The sequence below is a fragment of the Ambystoma mexicanum genome, chromosome 7p (assembly GCF_040938575.1).
Source record: "Ambystoma mexicanum isolate Mex_15411 chromosome 7p, UKY_AmexF1_1, whole genome shotgun sequence".
NCBI classification, from domain to species: domain Eukaryota; kingdom Metazoa; phylum Chordata; class Amphibia; order Caudata; family Ambystomatidae; genus Ambystoma; species Ambystoma mexicanum.
In genome coordinates this window covers 58781109-58804374 of record NC_090939.1, presented here as the reverse complement: position 1 = coordinate 58804374, position 23266 = coordinate 58781109, and the positions used below count along the sequence as shown (strand labels likewise).

Below are 23266 nucleotides of genomic sequence, written 5' to 3'. Positions count from 1 at the left end.
GCACGGGATTGTTCTCAGGGCACTCGCCCTCCTGCACGGGATTGTTCTCAGAGCACTCGCCCTCCTGCAGGGGATTGTTCTCAGGGCACTCGCCCTCCTGCACGGGATTGTTCTCAGAGCACTCGCCCTCCTGCAAGGGATTGTTCTCAGGGCACTCGCCCTCCTGCACGGGATTGTTCTCAGGGCACTCGCCCTCCTGCACGGGATTGTTCTCAGGGCACTCGCCCTCCTGCAGGGGATTGTTCTCAGGGCACTCGCCCTCCTGCAGGGGATTGTTCTCAGGGCACTCGCCCTCCTGCACGGGATTGTTCTCAGGCCACTCGCCCTCCTGCAGGGGATTGTTCTCAGGGCACTCGCCCTCCTGCACGGGATTGTCCTCAGGCCACTCGCCCTCCTGCAGGGGATTGTTATCAGGCCACTCGCCCTCCTGCAGGGGATTGTTCTCAGGGCACTCGCCCTCCTGCACGGGATTGTTCTCAGGGCACTCGCCCTCCTGCACGGGATTGTTCTCAGGCCACTAGCCCTCCTGCAGGGGATTGTTCTCAGGCCACTCGCCCTCCTGCACGGGATTGTTCTCAGAGCACTCGCCCTCCTGCAAGGGATTGTTCTCAGGGCACTCGCCCTCCTGCACGGGATTGTTCTCGGGGCACTCGCCCTCCTGCACGGGATTGTTCTCAGGCCACTAGCCCTCCTGCAGGGGATTGTTCTCGGGGCACTAGCCCTCCTGCACGGGATTGTCCTCAGGCTCCCAGCCCATTGCTATGTTCTTGGACCCGGTGGTCCTTGTACTTTGTGAGCGGGCACTGGGCGCTGCCACCCTATGCCAGATGTCTGCATGCATCCATCTCCCAGTGTTGCTGTGCTGGAGTTCACGTCTGCAAGCAAGGGGTGCTTTATGGAGGGCCCCAGGGAGCTTTGCCCTCCTCACCCCTCCCCTGAAGATGTAGTGTGGCAGGCCTGGGCTGGCTCTGCCATCGCCACCTGTCACACTGCAGTGCCACTTGCATTAGCCAATCAGAGCTGTGCCTTCCGATGGAGTAAATGCACCCAAGGTGCCAGTCATCACTTCGTCTCCAGCACCTGTCCATTCTCCACCCCCACCAGGAGCACCCAGCCCCGAGCCTCCTCCTTCGCCTTCTGCGGGACCAGCTGAGCCCAGGTAGGAGAGCGGATAAACAGGCAGCAGTGTGCTGTGCAGTGATAGGCCAAGCACTCAGGGGGCCCGTGTCCTTCACTTTCCAGCCACCCAGTGAGACAGCTCAGTGGGCGGAGGACCTACTGCAGAGACCTATCCGTGTAGATGGCAAGAGCAGGTAAATAGCTCGCGGTTCCAAGCACCTGTTGCGGGGGATATGTGTGTGGGAAACAGAAACCACAGCTACGGGGGAGATGTGCGCGTTACACGGAGGGAGCATCCGCTGCTCCGAGGAACAGACGGGGCATAATCCACGTATCACTTTTATTTCTCACATGGCGCTCATTGTGAACCTTGTAAGGTGGCGGTGTGCACCCCTGAACGGTAATCTCATGCCCAAATAATCAGTGCGGGTCAGAGGCGCGACGAAACCTACATTTGGGGGGGCGGGGGTGGGGGGGTGATGGGCCACTTTAGAAAACGGTCGTGGCAAACTCGGAGGCTCCGCCCCCTCTGTTCTACCCCAAGGGTTGTCTGGCACGGGGCCCACGTATTAAATGATAGCAGCCCAGCATTAAACAAAGGCGCGCACACAAATACACATTCCCTCCCTCATTTAAACATCCCATTTACCATACACTCGCTCGTGTACATGCACACCCAGCCCCCATACATCATACACGCACACTTACACACACACATTACTTACACACTCCTTGCACACACACATGCACACACAATGAGCTCACATGCACTGCACAGGCTTTCCTCGTGTCTCTGCCTCACAAGAAGCAAGTGTGCACATCAGCCCCCCCCCTCAGACGGGAAAGAGCATATAATGTCCGCACGCATCCGCGGGGAGGGGGCTGAGGCGTCCATCCATTGATGTTAGGCAGAGGGTGAGGGAAGCCTTTCCTGAAACTGCCAGCTCTAAAGTTTTGCTGCGTTTGTAAAAATACATTTTTATGCACAAACGAAGTCAAACTTTAAAGTCGCCGGTTCCAGGAAAGACTTCTTTCCCCTATGACTAACAGAAAAGTAATGAAGCCCCGCCCCTCAGCTCACATTTTGAGGGGACTGGAAGGGGGCTGAAGCCGGATTAGCTTTTATCTTAATGGCGTTGCGCGCCTGGTGCGGGGCATCGGGGGAGAGAAGGAGAGGGGCATAGAGGGTGTAGTGGGGGCAGAGGAGAGGGACATAGAGGGTGTAGTGGGGGCAGAGGGGAGGGGCTTAGAGGGTGTAGTGGGGGCAGAGGAGAGGGGCTTAGAGGGTGTAGTGGGGGCAGAGGAGAGGGGCTTAGAGGGTGTAGTGGGGGCAGAGGAGAGGGGCTTAGAGGGTGTAGTGGGGGCAGAGGAGAGGGGCTTAGAGGGTGTAGTGGGGGCAGAGGAGAGGCGTTTAGAGGGTGTAGGGGGGGCAGAGGAGAGGGGCTTAGAGGGTGTAGGGGGGCAGAGAATAGGTGCTTAGAGGTTGTAGGGGGGTCGCCATATGTATTGCGCACTCACTGGTGTAGACTAACGGTAAAAAAAGAAGCAATTCCAAGCATTCATTTCCCAGAAAATCTGTTTATAACCCGCCGATATTCCTCCTCTCCCGCAAAACTGCACATCTACAAGACTTCGCCAAAATGCATTATAGCGTTAATTTGCCACCTGGGGCATCAGCCAGCAAGCAACTCATGAGCTGGGGCATCAGCCAGCAAGCAGCTCATGAGCTGGGGCATCAGCCAGCAAGCAGCTCATGATCTTGTTTGCGATTTAAGAGGGTGGTTTCGGGCTTCTAGCTAGGAAACTAGGTTGTGGGGTGTGCTGCCACCCTGCACTGGGCTCCGGTGCAGCCTCGCAGCTATGCCCACATCAGGGGGTCACGGAGCTCCCTGTGAGGTGTGCAGACACAGTGCACGAGGCTTTAGTGCTCGCTCTCTTGTGTGCAGACACAGTGCACGAGGCTCTAGTGCTCACTCTCCTGTGTGCACACATTGCACTGGGCTCTGGTGTAGCCTCTCAGGTATGCACCCACAGCAGGGGGGCCTGGAGCTCCCTCTGAGGTGTGCAGACACTGTGCACGAGGCTCTAGTGCTCGCTCTTCTGTGTGCAGACTACAGTGCACGAGGCTCTAGTGCCCGCTCTGCTGTGTGCAGACACAGTGCACTGGGCTCTGGTGCAGCCTCTCAGGTATGCACCCACAGCAGGGGGGCCTGGAGCTCCCTCTGAGGTGTGCAGGCACAGAGCTCGAGGCTCTAGTGTTCGCTCTGATGTGTGCAGACACAGTGCACGAGGCCCTAGAGCTCCCTCTGAGGTGTGCAGACACAGTGCACGAGGCTCTAGTGCTCGCTCTGCTGTGTGCAGACACACTGCACTGGGCTCTGGTGCAGGCAGCCTCTCAGGTATGCACCCACAGCAGGGGGCCTAGAGCTCCCTCTGAGGTGTGCAGAGTGCTTAAATTGGGCCGGTGTTGCCTAGGGCTGAATGACGTCCCTGGCCCCTTTGCTCCCATTTTGGCTCCATAATATTATAAGGATGTTTTTATGGTTGCAGGGATTAGAAAGTTATTCTGTTAATTGAAGCCTGTCATCTTCTATGTCATGTTAGTTGAAAGAGTGTTTACAGTTCTCTGCTGCCCAAGATTTGGAGAAGGCAGTGTGTTCTACAGTTGCGTGCACTCGGGGTAATTGTTGCGGCTAATTGTTTACTTTCCGGTAAGTCCGAAAAACAATCTTTTAGCGCAAGTGATGAGAACATAAACTTTCTGCCAACTGGACACAAGTGAGAGAAGGTTGGGATGAGGAATTCTGATTTCAATGCTAATATCGGTTTCTCTGACAAATTGTCTGCTGTCACTATGAGAAGCACCTAGACTGGTCTGTAATATAAATGCAACATAACTACATCTCTACATCCGGCCTTGTCAAATGGTAAAGTTTACATATGGTACAGGCACATCTTATCAAAATGTTGAATACAAAGAACTCAACCCCCTTCTCCTAGTTACAGCTCTGGTGTTAGCAGGGGCCAAAATGGAAATAAGGCAAGTTACCTGCTGTAGACGATGCACCTCCAATCCCTTGGGCTGGAACGCCATTAAAATATGGCAACATCACAAGTGAAGTTTGTAAACTCTTCCTGGGCATAAACACCTGAGTAGAGTAAAGACAGTTGGAGAAGGTTCTTGGAATCTTTGCCCGTGCATCCTCACGGTGGAGTAATGGATACGGACAACCCTGAACATTCATGTGTGGGAAGCAACAGCATTCCCCGTAGCTGCGCAATCCAGGCACCTTTTATAACAAATGAAGTGGTACATGCTGTTTACATCATTACTGTTTGCGCCATTGTTCAAAACACCCAACAATCCAAATGTAAAAGTGAGCCATGGAGTGTGCGTTCTGGCACAATATTACTTTTGTGGGTGTGATTTAGGCTATGGGTCTTGACAGCTTGCATTTAAAGGAATGGCTCGGCCAAAAAATGTTATTGCAAAAAAAGATGGGCAATAATAAAAAAAATCGATTGCCACTTTTTTTTTTAAGTCCCTATGTAAAATTTTGAGAAAATGAAGCACAAAGGGAAGCACATGGGGGCATCCATTTTGTGAAATGGATGCCCGCCGCTGTGCTTGCTTTGGCTTTTGTGGCACTAATGAAGGAAAAGCCAGCAAGCTGTAGTAAACAAAAGCTACCACTAGATGGCTTTTCCTTCATTGGTGCCGGGACTCGGAGGACGGAGACCGGAGACCACAGGCAGAAAAGCTGCAGCTGCATCTCGGTAAGTGCTATTTTTTTTTAAATTTTTTTTAAACTCTTTATTTTTGGTGTTTAACACACTATACAACTACACACCCACATTAGGGTGGAAAGTAACTTTGCGCCGTCGTCCTAGAACATCCCGCCAACCCCGTCACCCCCTCCCCGCCCGAGCCCAGTCTCTCTTCAGAAGCTCGTCACTCCACTCCCGAACCATGGTTTGAGGAGGGATTGTCCAGGAAGAGGTTCCGTCGGGGTGTGTCTCCTGACTCTGAGGTGTCATCTGAGGGAGGCCCCGCCTCACTTATCAGGAATGATGTCAGCGGGCCCCAAATGTCGGGTGGGCGAGCGTGTTGAGGTAGGAGTTTTATGAAGTCCGCTTCTACATCCTGGTAGTAGAGCAAGTCTTTGCGCCAGGCTGCGTAGGCTGGAGGGGGACCTCGGCCCCACGACATGGCCACTCTTCTTCGAGCAAGTGTCAACAGGACCCCCGTCAGCCTCCTGGATGGGGCGGAAAGCAGCCTCGTCATGCCGAGCAACGCGGCTGTATGTCTCGGATGTATGGTTTCAACAACAATCGCCGTCGTCGTGTCTAGCACTCGGTTCCAGAAAGGGGCTATTTCAGGGCACTCCCAGGCCAGATGGACGAAGTTCGCGGATAGGGAACCGCATCTCTTGCATTCTGCCTGCGCGTCAGGGTGGTGTTTGTTGGTCTTTTCGGGCGTGTGGTAGGTTTGATGGAGGAAGTTGAAATGGATGAGTTTGAGGCGTGAATTAAGAGCGATTTTCTGATTCTGCTTCAGGACGTAGCACCAATCCTCATCCGAAATGGCTGTGTTTAGTGCACTTTCCCATCTGGATTTTGCACGAGCGGTGGCGGGGGTCGCGCTAGGGATTAGTGCTTTGTATATTTGTGACACCAGCCTGCCGTCGCCTTGAGCCTGAATAACATCATGCAGCAGTTGCCAGGTAGGCGGTTGGTCCGGGAAGCCTGGCAGGAGGGACTGAAATGTATAGCGAGTTCGGAAATAGATGAAAACGTCCAGTGCAGTGTTGCCCCCTTTCATTTTTGCTTGGGCTGGTGTCAGAAAGCCTTCCTCCGTGAAGAGGTTTCCTAGAGTATGAATATGAAGCTTCTCGACCCATTGGTGATAGACCTTCTCCGAAGTTAGGGGGATTCCCGGGATATACTTGACTGGCAAAAGAGGGGAGTACCGTGTTTGCACCCCGAGACTCTGGGCTAGGGTTGACCAGACTTTGTACGTCGTGAGCATCGCGTTCATAGTGTGGCTGGGAACGGGAATCTGGCCAAGGATTACTGCAGTCAGAAGATTGGGCGATGCCAGGGCTCGCTCCACTTGTACATGAGGGCGGATTGTGTGAGTCGCATACCAATGGCTGAGGTATTGTGCCTGGGCAGCCCAAAAGTATTTCTCTAAGTCTGGGAGGGCCAGTCCCCCGTTGGGCACTGGAAGAGTCAATGTTGAGTATGCCACTCTGGCTGGTTTTCCTGCCCAGAGAAGCTCGAGAGCCAAGCTTTTCAGCCTCTTCAGAAAGGTTTTCGGTAGTATCAGGGGGATATTGTTAAAGAGATACAGCAGTTTCGGGAGGACCACCATCTTGACCAGGGAGGCTCTGCCCCAGAGCGCTAGTGGAAGCGTCTTCCAGCGTGCAACTTTGTCCTGGAGGGTCTTGACCACTTCCTCGTAGTTATTGCGAAACACCTCATGCTTGTCCAGGGACAGCTGTATCCCCAGGTACCGGACATTGGCAGTATTCCACATCAGATTGAATTTGTCTGTGAACTGTTTTGTGGCCCTGGTCAGTGGGAAGACGACGGATTTAGAATGATTAATTTTTAGCCCAGAGGCCGCTCCGAATTTAATGACTTCCCTCATGACTGGGTTCAGGTTGACCTCGGGGTCACGAATGAATAGGGCCACATCGTCGGCATATAGGGAGACGATGAGCCTGTGTGGGCCGATGATAAGCCCCCTCTGTTGTCTGTGTTCCCGAAGGTTAGAGGCGAGCGGCTCCATCACCAGGGCGAAGATTAAAGCTGACAAAGGGCAGCCTTGTCGTGTACCTCTTTGCAGGTCTATTGACGCTGATTTTGCGGAGCCTACAATGATGTTTGCTCGTGGCTTGGTGTACAGGAGAGAGACGAGCTTGATGAAACGGGCTCCCAGACCCATCCTGGTGAGGACCATGAACATAAAGGGCCACTCCACTGAATCGAACGCTTTCTCTGCGTCTAGAAGTACTGCAGCTGCCTGACTTGCGGGGTCTAGTGCCTCGATGATGCTGAACATTCTCCGGATGCCGAAGGTCGTGTTGCGGCCTGGGACAAAGCCGGTCTGGTCAGCTAGTACCAGGGCGGGCATCAGGGGCATCAATCTATTGGCTAGGACCTTGGCCAGTATTTTGTTGTCGAGGTTAAGTAACGAGATAGGGCGGTACGATGCACAATCTTCTGGCGGTTTGCCTGGTTTGTGCAGCAGGATGACATTGGCTTCGCAGGTGGAGTGAGGGAGAGTCCCGACTTCCAGTGCCTCTTCGTACACCGCCGCCAGGAGGGGGGCCAGGGAGTCCGCAAATGCTTTATAGAATTCTCCCGTTAGGCCATCCGGGCCGGGCGCCTTGGAAGAGGATAGGGCCCTTATGACTGCTTTAATCTCTTCCTGCGAGATCAGTTCATTCAGAGGTTCCCGTAGGTGGTGTTCGACCCAGTAGAGCTCGGTGTCTTCTAGATATTCCAATGGGGCGTTCGAATCATTTGGGAGTTTCGCACTATAGAGATCTTGGTAGAATAGTCTGAATTCCTCCGCAATCTTGTCGTCGGTGTGGATCACCTCGCCTTGTCTGGTTCGGATCCTTTCGATTTGGGATTGTTTATTGTCGGCTCTGATTAGGTTCGCCAGAAGTGCACCCGGTTTTTGGCCCTCGCCATATTGGCGGACTTGACTGGTGCGGCTCAAAAATTTGACCTCTCGCTCAGCAGTGGCGTTGAATTTTTGCAGTTCTGTTTTCAAAGCTGCCGCTGTCTTTGGGTCGGTCGAGTTCGTGATCTGGATCTCGAGTAAGTGCTATTTTTTAAATAAAAATAAACACTAGCTGCATTTTTTTCCTAAGTTTTACCGCAGTTTTACCGCAGCTTTAAAAACGTTGTATGTATGTTTGCGGTAGCTTTTGAAGCTACCGCACACAAAAATACAACGTTATTGTGTTTGAAAATGCTGCGGTTTTTCTTTCCAAGTTTCTCAGGCTCCTCTCGAGGAGCCTGAGAAACTTGGAAACAAAAACTGCAACGTTTTTGAAACACAACCGCTTGTGTTCCTGCTGCCATGGCTATCACTTTGGGTCTCCGGTGCTCCCCCACGGGAGCACCGGAGACCCAAAGTGAAAGCCAAGGCAGCAGAAACACAACATGGTTGTGTTTCCATGCCGCAGTGTTTCTGCCTAAAGCTGTTTTCCCATTTGGGGTTCTCGGGCTCACCACGGGGAGCCTGAAAGCCCCAAATGGGAAAGCAGCTTTAGGCAGAAACAATGCAGCGTTTAGCATTTCAGAAAACAACCGTGTTGGGTTTCTGCCTAAAGCTGCTTTCCCATTTGGGGCTTTCGGGCTCCCCGTGGGGAGCCCGAAAGCCCCAAATGGGAAAGCAGCTTCAGGCAGAAACCCAACGCGGTTGTGTTTGAAAATGCTGCGTTTTTTCTTTCCAAGTTTCTCAGGCTCCTCCGAGACGGAGGAGCCTGAGAAACTTGGAAAGAAAAACCGCAGCGTTTTCAAACACAATAACGTTGTATTTATGTGTGCGGTAGCTTGAAAAGCTACCGCACACATAAATACAATGTTTTTAAAGCAGCGGTTTTATTTCTAAGTTTTCCGGGCTCCTCCAGCCCGGAAACTTAGGAAAAAAAATGCAGCTAGTGCTTATTTTTTAAAAAAATAAATAGCACTTACCGAGATGCAGCTGCAGCTTTTCTGCCTGTAGTCTCCGGTCTGCGTTCTCCGAGTCCTGGAACCATTGAAAGAAAAAGCCACCCAGTGGTAGCTTTTGTTTACTACAGCTGGCTGGCTTTTCCTTCATTAGTTCCGCAAAAGCAAGGACAGGCGGGCATCCATTTCACAAAATGGAGGCCCTCATGTGCTTCCTTTTTAAAATTTTGAGCTTCATTTTCTCAAAATTTTACATAGGGACTTAAAAAAAAAGTGCCAATCGATTTTTTTTATTATTGCCCATCTGTTTTTGCAATAACATTTTTTGTGCGAACCATTCCTTTAAGGTCTTTTAAAATGTTTGTTAATTCCGTAGAGTTTTTTGCACTGTAAAGTACATAGGAACATTTTGAGATGTGTGGGTATAGATATAGACTGTTTCACAGTAAAAGTCCAACCTTGTATTTAAAATATAATGAATGTAAAGATTACTCATAAGCATCACAGTTATGCATTGTGTGACATACTTTGCAGCTGGTTCTCCTGGTAGTGCTGAGCGTGCAGCAGAATGTCATCAGACACCTGATAAACACAACAGGGATGCCATTTGCCTGCTTAGCACTGAGCAGCTTCGGAAAATATGGTTGAATGGACATTTTTACGGGACACCTTTACGCTGTGAAACATGTGTACCTTTCACACACAGTTTCTGTTCTCACCCTTCTATAGCTTTGGGTATCCTTTCACAGGCTTCTTGATGCACTTGTGCATTCAGATTGACTCTTTGCCATTTTAACTTCTCTATGATCTATTTCATGCTTGCACCTTTTGGGGGGGCCAAAGACCTCTGAAATGTGGGGCCGGGGAGGAAAATGAGTGCTTGCTTCTGAACATCATTTTAGCGCCACCTGTGGGAACTCTGTGCTTGACGTAAACATGGGTATTCGTTTAAAATTGTAAAATGATTAATCATTTTTAACCTTTACTTTCAGAAGGGAAAACCCTCATATTTGCAACGGTTTAAAAAATGCAAGTCGTGTACTTGAATATAAAGTGATTACTTAACACGGTGTGTATTTATCAGAACGAACTCCAAAGATAATGTGAAGTGGAACCAATAAAACCAATGGTCATATATGTCTGTGAGAGTTGTAAGACTGAATCCCTCAATACTTAAAGCATGCTGGGTTTAGTACGCGTTTCCATAAAAAAACAAAAATATTTAATAATATACATTTTGCAAATATCAAGCATATATACAAGTCTGGCCATGAAGGACTTTAGCTGTCAGAGTAGAATGACTGCTAACAGCTCAAAATTACTTGTAGTGTTGTGGAACAGCCAGATTCTGAGAAACAAAATGTACTTTATATTAAAAAAATGACAACCAGTAAATTGAAAATAAACTGCAATAAAATGCCGCTCCTCTGGCAATCTGCCACCCTAGGCCTGGGCCTCGTCAGCCTTGTTGTAAATACGTCCATGAGCAGGTGCAAAATGGTCAGAGAACCTGGGCATCTAATAGCAGTGCCTGGAATAGGCTTAAAACGTATGCACAAGCCAAAGAGGTTGGCTTTGCCAATGCTGGTTTTAAACAGAACTTCAGTGAAGGACACGCATATTGCTCATCAACCGAGTGGCTGAAGGCAGTCCTGGTAAAATAGCTTGTTTACAACTCCAATTAAGTCATTAACTCTCAGAACACTGCTTTGAACAAACACTGGCAGGTACTTTGACTGCAAAGCAAGATGGTAAGGCTTGATTAAAGCAAGCTCAGCGAGTTCGCAGAAGCAGTTCTTTTTGGCAGGCAGAGGCAGGAATGGGTGGGAATGGTCATAGGGATTAGTATGGCCATGGGTGGCTTGTAATCAAACAACACCTGTAGACTGTGCCCCCCCCCCTTCATATGCCATGCCTCCCTATCTGTACTCCAATGCAATAGTTTCGGCTTGGAGGTGTCGCAAGCGACATCTAATAGCCCAAACTAACAATGGCACCATGCTTCTAAAGACATACTTTAAGCAGTTGTGTGTGAATCTCTTCCACGGTATTCCCTGTTCACAGCAGTGTGGGGGAGGCACAGACATACACTGAGCCCTTCAGTGGTTTACAGAACTGCATTTCATGCCGCGCGCAACTGAGTACCTTAGGTTTTGTTCTGGGTATTCGCTTCCTTCATCACATGCATTGCACTGTGTACCATTTGCAGTGTTCCTTTGAAGGGAGGCAAAGGAAGTGGGATTAGAAAAGGTGCCTAAAATGGCGGGCCAAGACTCGGAATCAGATTCAAGCCTTGCAGTAAAAGAGCCTTACACTGATCTGTAGCCTGTTAAAACAGCTGCAGTTGTCTTGTGTATTCTCCAGGTTGGCAATAGTCAACATTAAGTGGCTTTTCATGTGCGTATGCAAGATGTTTCCCATTGATTGTGCAGAAATATGGCTTTCTTTTTTAGCTTGTTTTTTATCGATAGGCCTCCTATTTATTTATTTATTTATTTATTTATTGACAGCGCCCAAACCCGTAAGTATCAATGCGCTGATCTCAAGGAATGTGCTTCCTTCCATTATCTTCTGTGGAGCAGGAGAAGCTGTATTCACCACCTGATTGCCCTTCTGTGGTGGCAGCTCAGAGGTACATTACGGTAGACATTGGGAAACCGCATGGCTGGAGAAACAGTTCTTGGCTTGCTGCCTCTGGTTGGCGTAAATGCCGGAAATGGTCGTACGACCCACAGGGCCATCATTATGAAAAATGTAATGCAAATGAAATGTCCCTTGAGAGATATGAACGTGCCCCAGTGACTATGTGAATTAACCCATCTCTGACCAGTATTTGTATTTAAACAGTTCAAAGCCACCGAAACAGCTAGGAACTGCACTCATCCAGCCTAGATACAAACTGGTCCATGTTGGAGGAACTTCCTTCAATAACCAAGCACCACTGCAGTAGAAACTACTCACAGGACACATACGCATGGCCGGAAACGTGTCACTTTTAAAAAAAGAATTAAAAACGTGCCTGTTCAATCTTAACCCAGGCTGAACCTAGCCTTGCTCCCCTCTGCTGACCCCCCTCCCTCCCCACTGCTACTCACTTGTTTTTTGTCTTGGTTTCGTTATTTGTTTTTTTTTTGCGCCCTGAGGCCCACGGGCGTGTGGCGCTCTATGAAAATGTAAATAAATAAATAAAATAAATGGCCTTTTCGTGATTGCGACAGTGAGGTGCAGCAAAACATCCGAAATGCTACAGAAAGTTGTGAAAAATGTAGTATTTTAATAACCTGAAATTGTCTACTAAAGGTCCCATCAATGCCAATTTGTGATATCTGATGCCCACTGCACCAGTGTGCCCAATGGGCAGAGGCAATGTAAATGAGGTGTTTCCATTTAAAGCACAATGTCACAGAAGTACAATGGGTAGCACAGCGATAATCCCGATTTATTTCCTTCTACCTGACCCGGAAGCACATACAACCATGTGCCAAATAAGGAAAATGCAGGACACTCTGGGGAAACAGGTGTGGGCAGCTGAACAGAATATGGACCCTTCAGATTTCTGAGCGTGAAACAAAAACTAGCTTCGACCGGCCCAATTTCTCTGCATCATACCCTCAGGCATCACAGCCATGCATTAATACAAGTCTGACTTCAGACTCACCTCGCTGGTCCCGCAGGTCCCTTATATCGAGCTGGGAAGAAGATGGGTGCTTTGAAGATGGCAAGAGAGTATGTGAGAGAGGTAGTCATTATGTGTCCAGCTAGACCGATTTTTATCATAGGGGAAATCTGCATTCTAATGGCAGAGGTGTTGTGCGATGTGTCGTGTACCCGTGCCTTCGCTATCTTGCATTAGCATGGAGTGTGATACGTATCCGGCATCGTAGATGTGGCATGGACTCTCTCCTGTGTTCTACTGGAGATTATTAGCTTTTGAGACTGTTCTGCAATTTAGGCAAAATTCAATTGGGTTTCTTATATCGCGCATCATGTCGGAATACAGCCTCTAAACATGGGACCTGGTTTCGAACCAGTGCAGGTCGGCATTTTCTTGCTTCCCCTCTTAGGTCAAGCACGTTGCTCCTGAGCTTTTCTCCCATCCACTCCATCTTCTCAGGAGTAACTGTTAGAAATGTGTGTTACATTTTGGCTTTAAGAACATTCTGGTTTAATAGAGATGATTTGAAATGTACACAAATTACAAAATAAGCCAAGCTGACAAATATGTAAATCAATATAGAAATATTTTAAGCCCAAAGAGTATGGTACATGACACTAAGTTTATTTTCCTCCCCATCATTGGACTCCACGAACCAGAATGTGTGGCAATGCTAAGCGCCTTAAATCATACAGAAAAGGAAACATATGATAAGGCTGCCTGCTTATAATTGACTGCCAGCCTGTAAGATAGCTCAGCGGGTTGAGCGCTCGCTGCTGCGATCTGACCGTGATCTGCAGGTCGCAGGTTCGAATCCTGGCAAGGCCAACTCAATCTTTCATCCTTCTGAGGTCGATAAATGAGTACCAATTTCGGTTGGGTGATATTGTATGTAAATATGTGCTCTGTAAATCGCTTTGGATAAAGGAGCTATTTAAATAGCACATCATTATCGTTATAGTTATTGTACATATAGAGCATGGCCGAGGCAGCTCCACCACCCAGAAAGCATTCTTCTCTATCATGTGTTTCAAAAAAGGTAGCAGGCGCTCCTCTCCAGAAAGAACATGGCGTGATAACCTGTTCTGAGATGAGAGTTTGCAGCACACGCTTTTTGCTCACTGTACCTTTCACAGATGGGAAATAACCATTTGCATATCAGTCTTTGTCCCGCCCACAGGGGCAGTCCAGCACCGAAATGCTATGGCAATTCCTCTCTGAACAAGAGTACCAGCAGCAACCCCATACACGTGTTTCAGCCTTGTTGGGCCTCATCAGTGAGGTGAAGCTGCGCCTCTCTGAGCACAGTGAGCAGGGAGTCCACGTCTGGTTGCCCCCAGGTAACTTAGGGTGACCAACCCCAAGTTCCTTGCAAATATTTCAAAAAAGGTAGCAGGCGCTCCTCTCCAGAAAGAACATGGCGTGATAACCTGTTCTGCGATGAGAGTTTGCAGCACACGCTTTTTGCTCACTGTACCTTTCACAGATGGGAAATAACCATTTGCATATCAGTCTTTGTCCCGCCCACACGGGCAGTCCAGCACCAAAATGCTATGGCAATTCCTCTCTGAACAAGAGTACCAACAGCAACCCCATACACGTGTTTCAGCCTTGTTGGGCCTCATCAGTGAGGTGAAGCTGCGCCTCTCTGAGCACAGTGAGCAGGGAGTCCACGTCTGGTTGCCCCCAGGTAACTTAGGGTGACCAACCCCAAGTTCCTTGCAAATATTTCAAAAAAGGTAGCAGGCGCTCCTCTCCAGAAAGAACATGGCGTGATAACCTGTTCTGAGATGAGAGTTTGCAGCACACGCTTTTTGCTCACTGTACCTTTCACAGATGGGAAATAACCATTTGCATATCAGTCTCTGGCAACTTAGGGTGACCAACCCCAAGTTCCTTGCAAATATTTCAAAAAAGGTAGCAGGCGCTCCTCTCCAGAAAGAACATGGCGTGATAACCTGTTCTGAGAGTTTGCAGCACACGCTTTTTGCTCACTGTACCTTTCACAGATGGGAAATAACCATTTGCATATCAGTCTTTGTCCCGCCCACAGGGGCAGTCCAGCACCGGAATGCTATGGCAATTCCTCTCTGAACAAGAGTACCAACAGCAACCCCATACACGTGTTTCAGCCTTGTTGGGCCTCATCAGTGAGGTGAACCTGCGCCTCTCTGAACACAGTGAGCAGGGAGTCCACGTCTGGTTGCCCCCACGTAACTTAGGGTGACCAACCCCAAGTTCCTTGCAAATATTTCAAAAAAGGTAGCAGGCGCTCCTCTCCAGAAAGAACATGGCGTGATAACCTGTTCTGAGATGAGAGTTTGCGGCACATGCTTTTTGCTCACTGTACATTTCACAGATGGGAAATATCTATTTGCATATCAGTCTTTGTCCCGCCCACATGGGCAGTCCAGCACCGAAATGCTATGGCAATTCCTCTCTGAACAAGAGTACCAACAGCAACCCCATACACGTGTTTCAGCCTTGTTGGGCCTCATCAGTGAGGTGAAGCTGCGCCTCTCTGAGCACAGTGAGCAGGGAGTCCACTCTATCATGTGTTCAATTTTCTGTGAACACCAAGAAGAGGATCAATGCTTTACGGGCCCAGCGGCACAATAAAGTGATGATTTTGGTATATGAGTATCCATTGTGCCTATTGCAAGGAATCCCATGACATCTACCCTTATTTCTAATTTCCTTCCCTAGAATGTCTTATGGAGGCCATGAGAAAATACAGAATACTTTCCAAAACGTGGTGAAAAATGCATAACGGATGACCCTACAAGTAAGCGAGGTAAACAGGAATCTGGTTCTAAAACAGAAGAGGTCAAATATAGTGTTTGTGAAGAACCAGAAAAAGCGCTAGATGAGACCGCCGGCTCTAGTGCCGGCAGCCATACAGAAATCAAGACAGCAAGCACTCCACTCAGAGGGGGGCTGGGTGGTATCACTGATGAAGACCGTGAAATGACGAACTACAGTGACACACAAAGGCCAAGCACTAGCACATAAGCACTAGCACAGAATGTGGCCAGTAGACAATTTGCACCCGTGGAGTGCTTCCAATGGCTGGTGTAGTCACAGACCTTTACGCTGCCAATTCTGTTTTCGATATACAGCGCCCTTGCATAATTTGGGGAAATTATGTCCAAGTATGGTTCATGGCATAGAACACAAGAAGTCCATGCCATGAGATGAAGGGAAACATGCATTTACCATCATCCTTGACCTGAAGTCAGTCCAATACTTTTTCACGCTGGGAAGGCTGTCTTTTGACAGAAGGTTGGGGGTGGTCCAATAACATGTAAGGTCAAAAACTGTTAATGTGAAAACCACCTTAAATTCCGCCAGGTCCATATTCAACAAGCAGGGCTTGGCTCCAAGATATTTGCTAAGGGCAGGATTGCCCCATAACCTGATCCAATGAAGAACGGGTCTTAACGCAGCTTCTTCGGCAATTGTACACATATTACATTCCATACGCACAGCTGTGTCGGTACAATTTGTGGGAGAAAAGAAGTACCCTTTAGAAAATAGTTTTCCGATGTTGTCAATACTTCACTTTTGGAGAATCCCCCAATTTCCGCACCGCACGAAGCAGCCGCCTTGGCTTGAGATTTGAAAATATACAGTCAGAGTGCACTGCACAACCACCGTGCTTAAAAATATTTTATTTTATGGTTCTACAGCTTTTGTCACGGACAACATTAGACTTGAGTAATTGTAGAACCCACACAGAGTTACTGGCAAAACGAATACTGAGGTGGTCGTACCATGAAACTTGCTCTACTTTGGGGCTTCCCACTTCCAGATGCAAAGATTTGGGTATTGTGTTCTTTGGGGAAAAGATCCTAGATTTTGTTTTCCCACTATTTAGTTCTAGACCTATGTCAGCACACCTCTTCACAAAACATGACAGGCATCCTCTCAGCCCTGAAGTTGTGGTGTATAAGAGGACTGCATCGTCTGCAAAAAGTAGTGCTGGGAATTTGTCTTGCCCCCAACGCGGGTCATCAAAGTTATGCTGGGTTAGTTCATCCACTACTGTGTTAATGAAAATGCAAAACAACAAGGCCGCTAAAACACATCCTTGCCGGACTCCTCTGTCGACGGAAAAGGGTGCAGTTACGCCTCCCGCCGAAATCCAACCTAGTGTTGCTGAGTTGTTTGAATACAGTAGCTGGATTGGCGCTAGTAATGACTCGGGGACACCCTTGGATATTAACACATTCCATAGGAGGCTCTGCAGGACACTGTCAAAGGCGGTTTACAAATCTACGAAAACAACATACAGTTTTGTTGTTGTGAGCGCCACGTGTTTTTGGATGAGAAAATACAAATAAAATCCCTGGTCCACAGTACTCATGCCAGACCTAAAGCCTGCTTGTAGTTGTGTAAGGAGACCTTCGCTATCAACCCATTTCTGTAGGTATCTTAGCAGGACTTTGGCAATCCGCTTCACCGAAACGTTCAAAAGTTAGACGGGCCGATAGTTTGCAGGGTTTTTCTTGCCGGACTTTTTTGGAAATTGGGACTGTTTCGGCAGACCTCCAAGCCCGAGGGATCTTCCTCAGGGCGACCATGGCATTGAATACGTTCATTAGTACCGAGCCCATATTGTTGGTTCCTCCTTGAAGAAATCTCCTGGTATTTTTTCAGGGCCGGCTGCTTTGCCGGACTTTAGGGATTTCAATGCGTCCTCTAGCCTTTTGCTGAGAACTGAAAATAGGGCCCCTTGCCATTGTCTATGCTCTCCAATCTACTGATTGACACTCGCCTAGAGACTCAATCACATCCAAAGTTTGATAAAGGGATTCAGAATGACCCTTCCACATGACAGGAGTGATGCAAGCCTGGAGGAGGGTATTCCCCTTAGCTCTCTATCAGGTACGTGGTTTTCTGGGTGCTTGTTACAAAAGGCTGTAGCTTAGTCATAATGTACTCAAATATTAGAGCTACCTCCTGACCCAAGCATGCCTGGGAACAGAGATGCTCGATATTGTTAAAAATGGAAGCATAAATAATGGGAATTAGCTCATTGCACAGTCATTTTGATCATTTTACTGAACGTCTGGAGCGCCCCACCATGTTTACCTCTGTGGTGGGAGAAGCACTTGACATTATGGGAGAGGTAAAGCCTGTCAGTGTCATTACTGTGGGGTTGTGATCACTTTCCCACTGAGATAGTCCTTGGAAATCACTAACCAAGGGCCAACCTGAGACAGGGATAAGAGCGTTATCAACCCAAGACCTACCATTGGGCCATGATACGTATCCTATCCTTCGCCGGTTGGTCCGATGGAAAACGACCATTACATGGGCGTTACCCTAGACCGTATAGGGAACGGACTGTGTCCACAGCACTAGCATGGGATCTTTTTAGCAGGGGGGCATCGAGCATACCTGTACCCGAAGCCTCATCCTCATCTCCCCATAAGCCTTCCAATTCTCTGACTGGTTCCCATTGCAGGTTTAAACCCCCCACTACTATTAGCCTGAATCGTCCACCCATGGTCAACTCCCATTTAGTTACCCATTCCTGTAAGTTTAAGTAGTGCCAGAAGCTCTTTTAGCGTCTGGGCGATTAGGCACATTGAATAGGAGCACATGGCGACGACCAGGTATGCCAATGATTAAGTGTTGCAGGTCTGTATTGCACAACCGGTCACTCATTTCGGAGATAAGAGGTTGACCTCCCTAATGGGTTTTAACATGTTATAAAGTGTCCTTTTGGAAATTTCCTTTGGGGAGGCCTCAGTCGTCGCTTTCCTCTTTGACATACATGCTAAGATTAAGAGACACCAGTAGAGTAAAAACAGTGATTATAATGTTACCTAATGTAAACCCAATTTAGGCAACAATAAGATAAAAGCATAAAAAAATAGGTGGGATTAAAATATGATATAATAAAGCATAGGTATAAAACAAAGCCTATAGCAAATTTAGTAGTCCATCGGGTGCTGAACGCAGCACCAACCAAGTATACATCCATAGCATACGCCGGGACAGAACGCTTCCAAAATGTGCAAGTGGCACGGGGAGCAACAGAAGTCCACCAGTCCCGCCTGTTCCTTAAGAAATAACCTTTCTGCCCACTCTGTGCTCTGTGCCAATCGCATGCTTATACGGCATTAAACTATCAACCAGACGCCGCCCCCCTTTCTCGTTGCTATTTCAAACTGTTGTAGAATACCTGGGCACAACGAAGCTACAATGGGACGGGAGCGAGGCTGTAAAATGTGGGGTAGGCTCTAACTTTAAGTACACAGACCAGCTGTGGAGCCATTGTAGTAAATCCAGGTTGCTTTATTATACATAAGTTACATATGTACATATCCAGTTACTTGTAGTATGTACATCACAGGATCAGATAGAGACAGGTTGCTACTATAGGGATAGATTGACCGGCCATTCCCTCACTCCCAGCTCAGACCCCCAACTGACATTCATAGAACACTCATAAACAAGACTCATTCAACATTCTCCTGAGATGTCCATCATGCATACATCAACATTCCATCAGCATGACAGCAATGAACACTATTGCTGTCTCCACTGCTGAATGGGAACAAGGGTTCAATCTTACCCGCACATCAGCAAGAGCACCCATGCATTCTGACACCATTTCATCCTTATTGTTCATAAGCCTCGTTGGCCCACCAGTGAAGAAGTTCAACCCCATCCCCTACGTCAATTCATGGGTTGCACAAAAAGATGACCTGCCTGCTGATGACACTAGAAGTAAGGAACGAAAAGAGGAGTTCACAGCCAGGTCAAATTAAAACACTTTATGTGCTTTTATGTGTGAATAGAGACTACTCTGCAAACACTGTTGCACTTGTAATGATTTCATATGGAATTCTGTATACTTTGCTTATTAACTGCTATTTGCATTTGTTTGTTGTGTTTATTCCTATATTGCAATTTGCACTGGACCATGGCATCGTATTTTAGCCATGGCGACCCTACAAAGCTGTTGACCAAGTTGTGATTGAATCTGTAACCGGAGTTATGGCATTTTGTGAAATGTTATAAGAAATATTTGGCCTGTTATGCTAAATACTTTTATTGGCAGAATGTAAAGTACTTCGAACAAACACAAAATGTAAATATCAACTGACAGTCTATTTAATAAATATATATTCTGATGCCTTCTATCACAACTGCCTCCTTTTCTGTTTAAAATGAAAACCTTACATGATGGCACCTTATGCTTTTTTGTTTGGTTCTGGGTTCAGTGTGTTTATTTATTCTTAGTGTGTTTTTTATTCTTCAATCAGTGAGAGGTTGAATAAAAGTGTTTTAGAGAATGTGACAGATTTTTTGTAATTACTGCACCTGTGAACTTTCATTCATGCGAACACATTGTTTCAACAATAGTTTATTGTTTACCTAGTTTACCTCAAAACAAAAAATACATTCACACAAGAGAGTCCAGCTCCACTAAGAGCCATGTGGGACACTGGGAGGGGAGGAATTTACAAAACGGACAAATAAGACTACGTCCATAAATTATCTACCATTTTATCAAATGCAAATCAAAGGGGGTCTGGGAGTCTCTCTACCAGCACGAACACGGCCCATTGACCTGCTCTTGGGTGGATGGCCCCGGGGAGAGTCTCAACCAAGCCTTTAGCTCACTGTCCCTTTCACAGAGGCGAAATATCCCTGCATATCAGTCTTTGTCCTGCCCAAGGGCTGTCCAGCACCGAAATGCTATGCAATTCTTCTCTGAACAAGAGTACCAACAGCAACCCCATACACATGTTTCAGCCTTGTTGGGCATCATCAGTGAGGTGGAGCTGTGCCTGTCTCAGAACAGCGAGCAAGGGGTCCATGTCTGGATTCCACTGGTAATTTAGGCGGAGACCTGGTCTCTCCTGATGCCTAAAACAAAACATTCCAGTTTGCGCTGGTCTGTATCAAATGTTAGCAAGCAACCTTGGCATGGAGAAATGCCACGCAGCTGTAGGATAGGCCCAAAATCCTGAATGAACAAAAAACAACCCAAGGAGCAAGAATGAGTGAACGAATTGCTAGAAAACCAAGTTTCATTGCGTGAAATCTCAGCTGGAGAAAAAAAGCAAGCTTCATTCAACATATCTTCTTTAAATGGCACTATATCTAGGAAAGACCCACAAAGAAGAATTTTACATTGTTTCAAGATACATGTAAATCCTTACGATCTGAATGGTCAACACTATTTGTCCCCTACAGAAAACCATACATTAGGTAGCCCTATTGGCCCAAACCTACCCTCGTGACCAGACCAGTGCCATCCCTCTGACAATGACCTAATGTCTGGGTCAACTAAAGTTCTCCATCCCCATTGGCTAATAGCCTTAGGTTCACTCGTTGCTTTTGGACTTCTCTTCCATTGGTCAGACCACCCTCAGGTGTCTCATGGTGTGCTTCACCCCTCAGATTCAACCAATTCCCTTGTGAGGTGCAGACAATGTGGCAACAAAATCAAATACCTCACCCCATCCCCATATGACCGGAACTCTTGGCACTCCCTGATGGTTGGCACCCTGGCGGCTGGGCAACTGACAGCTTACATCGCGGCTTCTGTTTGGAAACATGTTGCATTTGTAAAGCACATCCTTCTGTTCTTACCACGGGAACAAGTGATCTTATATAAACACAGCTAGGACACCACTTAAAGGGGAATATTTCCTGCATTTAGGATCTTCGTTTCCCCCAATTCCTGCAGTACCAAATGAGTGGCCATTCTTCATTGGGGGCAGTATAGTCGCAGCCTGTCCAACTTCTCCTGGCTACACTTCAACATTACTGCATTCTCATCAACCTGTGCCCTTCGCCTTCTGAAATGCTAGCTAGGGGTTGAAATATTACTTGTTATAGTATCCTTTTTTCGAATCCTGGCATCCGACTTCGCATTGCATCCTCAGCCAATCACTGCGCAGCATTTCACACCATCTCCAAGGATGCTGGCTCTGTCTGTGCAGCAGCAAAGACAAGTAGGAATGAAGCCTAATTCACTGGGAAAACTCAAAATATTTCCTGTGGCCTAGTCATCTAAATGGTACAACAGCTGCAACCCCTAATATGACCCATTCCATGTGAGCAACACCTCTAATCACTGTTAGCACACATACCCACATGTTTCCTTATGCATTCTTTAAGCGGTCTACGCTTACTTGCCTGTGGCACTACATAAGAGCTTTTCAGCTGCCAGAGGTGCCGCTTGCACTTCTCTCTGACTGAAATCTACATGAATTCTAATCAGCTACTACTTTTCTGCAAAACTGTCTCACAACCCCACATGGCCTGCCCTCTAAGTGTGGTGGCGCATAGTACATGTTATGCATCTGCACCTGACACAGTTTACATGTGGCAAAGAAATCGTGCACAATGACAGAGTCGCTGACACTACAAACGACCCACTCCCCAAACTATAGGAACTTCCTCAACTGGTACTTTCTCTCACGTTTGGGGCGTTGGACTTGCATCCCAACACAGCAGTTGCATGTCTCTGCGGTGCTCATTAAAGCACACATTCCATGAGTAGCTTGTGCTCTTGGGACCAGAAGCCCAGCACTTGAAAGTTCTATCATAACGCAGAACCAGTAGATTTGCTAACATTCGCTGAGATGGACCCCAATGCTAGGTGCAGAGCAATTAAGCACTTATTAAGTCACAGTGTTTATTACTGCAGCACCAGAATATTAATGACATATATATAACAAAAAAACTAGGCCATCAACTGCATTTGTATTTGCATTTATTTCAAGAACAGGGATGTCAATTTCGATCCGCAATGAATAAATTACAATAGCACATTTAGAGATGGTGGAGGCATTCCCCTTAAGGCTGCGTGCGCGACAGCAGAGAGATGAGAACAAGTGGTGAGCGAGTTTATGAGGGTGTGAACAAAGTGGGGCATAGACCAAGGACCAATCATAACAAGCAAAAACATATGCAAGTGATAGGTTACTTACACAGGTAATATGAACGTGGAGCAGGGGAAAGTGCTTCAAACATCAGAGTGGTAAAATGACATTATTGCACGGCACTGGATGCAGTGGTGGGGTCAGGTCGGGACGATGGGGGGAAATGGCAGGCGGATCTACCTCTTTGGCAAGTAAGGATTTTTTAAGGTGAGCTTAGAAGGCGGGCTTTGGATGGGATGGACACCATCTTCCAATGGAGAGGGGTGAGTCGGGAGAAAGAGTGTAAGTGAGAGGAGGCACAAAGGGGGGCCTCGGACAGTTAGACTGAGTGCAGCGGGGAAGAGGAGGGAACAAGAGAGAGAGAGACAGTGAGGAATGGAAGAGGAAGCCCAATGATAGCGTTCAAGGCTAGGAGAAGGAACCTGAAAGGGGAGCGGTTGTGCATGGAAAGCCGGCCAGCGTAGTGTTGGTAAGTAGCTGTGGTGAGTATGGCTGGTGCAGTGGAGGTCTTTGCCAGAGGGAGGAAGGAGTAGAGGGGAAGACCAAGGAGTGGGCATGGGCAATGTTCCAGAGGGGAAGAGCAAGGAGTGGGCATGGGCAATGTTCCAGAGGGGAAGACCAAGGAGTGGGCATGGGCAATGTTCCAGAGGGGAAGACCAAGGAGTGGGCATGGGCAATGTTCCAGAGGGGAAGACCAAGGAGTGGGCATGGGCAATGTTCCAGAGGGGGAGACCAAGGAGTGGGCATGGGCAATGTTCCAGAGGGGAAGACCAAGGAGTGGGCATGGGCAATGTTCCAGAGGGGGAGACCAAGGAGTGGGCATGGGCAATGTTCCAGAGGGGAAGAACAAGGAGTGGGCATGGGCAATGTTCCAGAGGGGAAGACC

General features: G+C 47.9%; 1 protein-coding gene across 1 annotated transcript in view; it reads left to right on the top strand.

Annotated features, from left to right (window-relative positions):
- Positions 1–1175: 1175 nt before the first annotated feature.
- Positions 1176–23266, top strand: part of LOC138525687 (butyrophilin subfamily 2 member A2-like) — a 130191-nt gene continuing 108100 nt past the window's right edge. The window contains exon 1 of the mRNA XM_069635770.1: positions 1176–1313. The gene's annotated coding sequence lies outside the window, so the exon portion shown is untranslated. The remainder of the gene's footprint in view (positions 1314–23266) is intronic.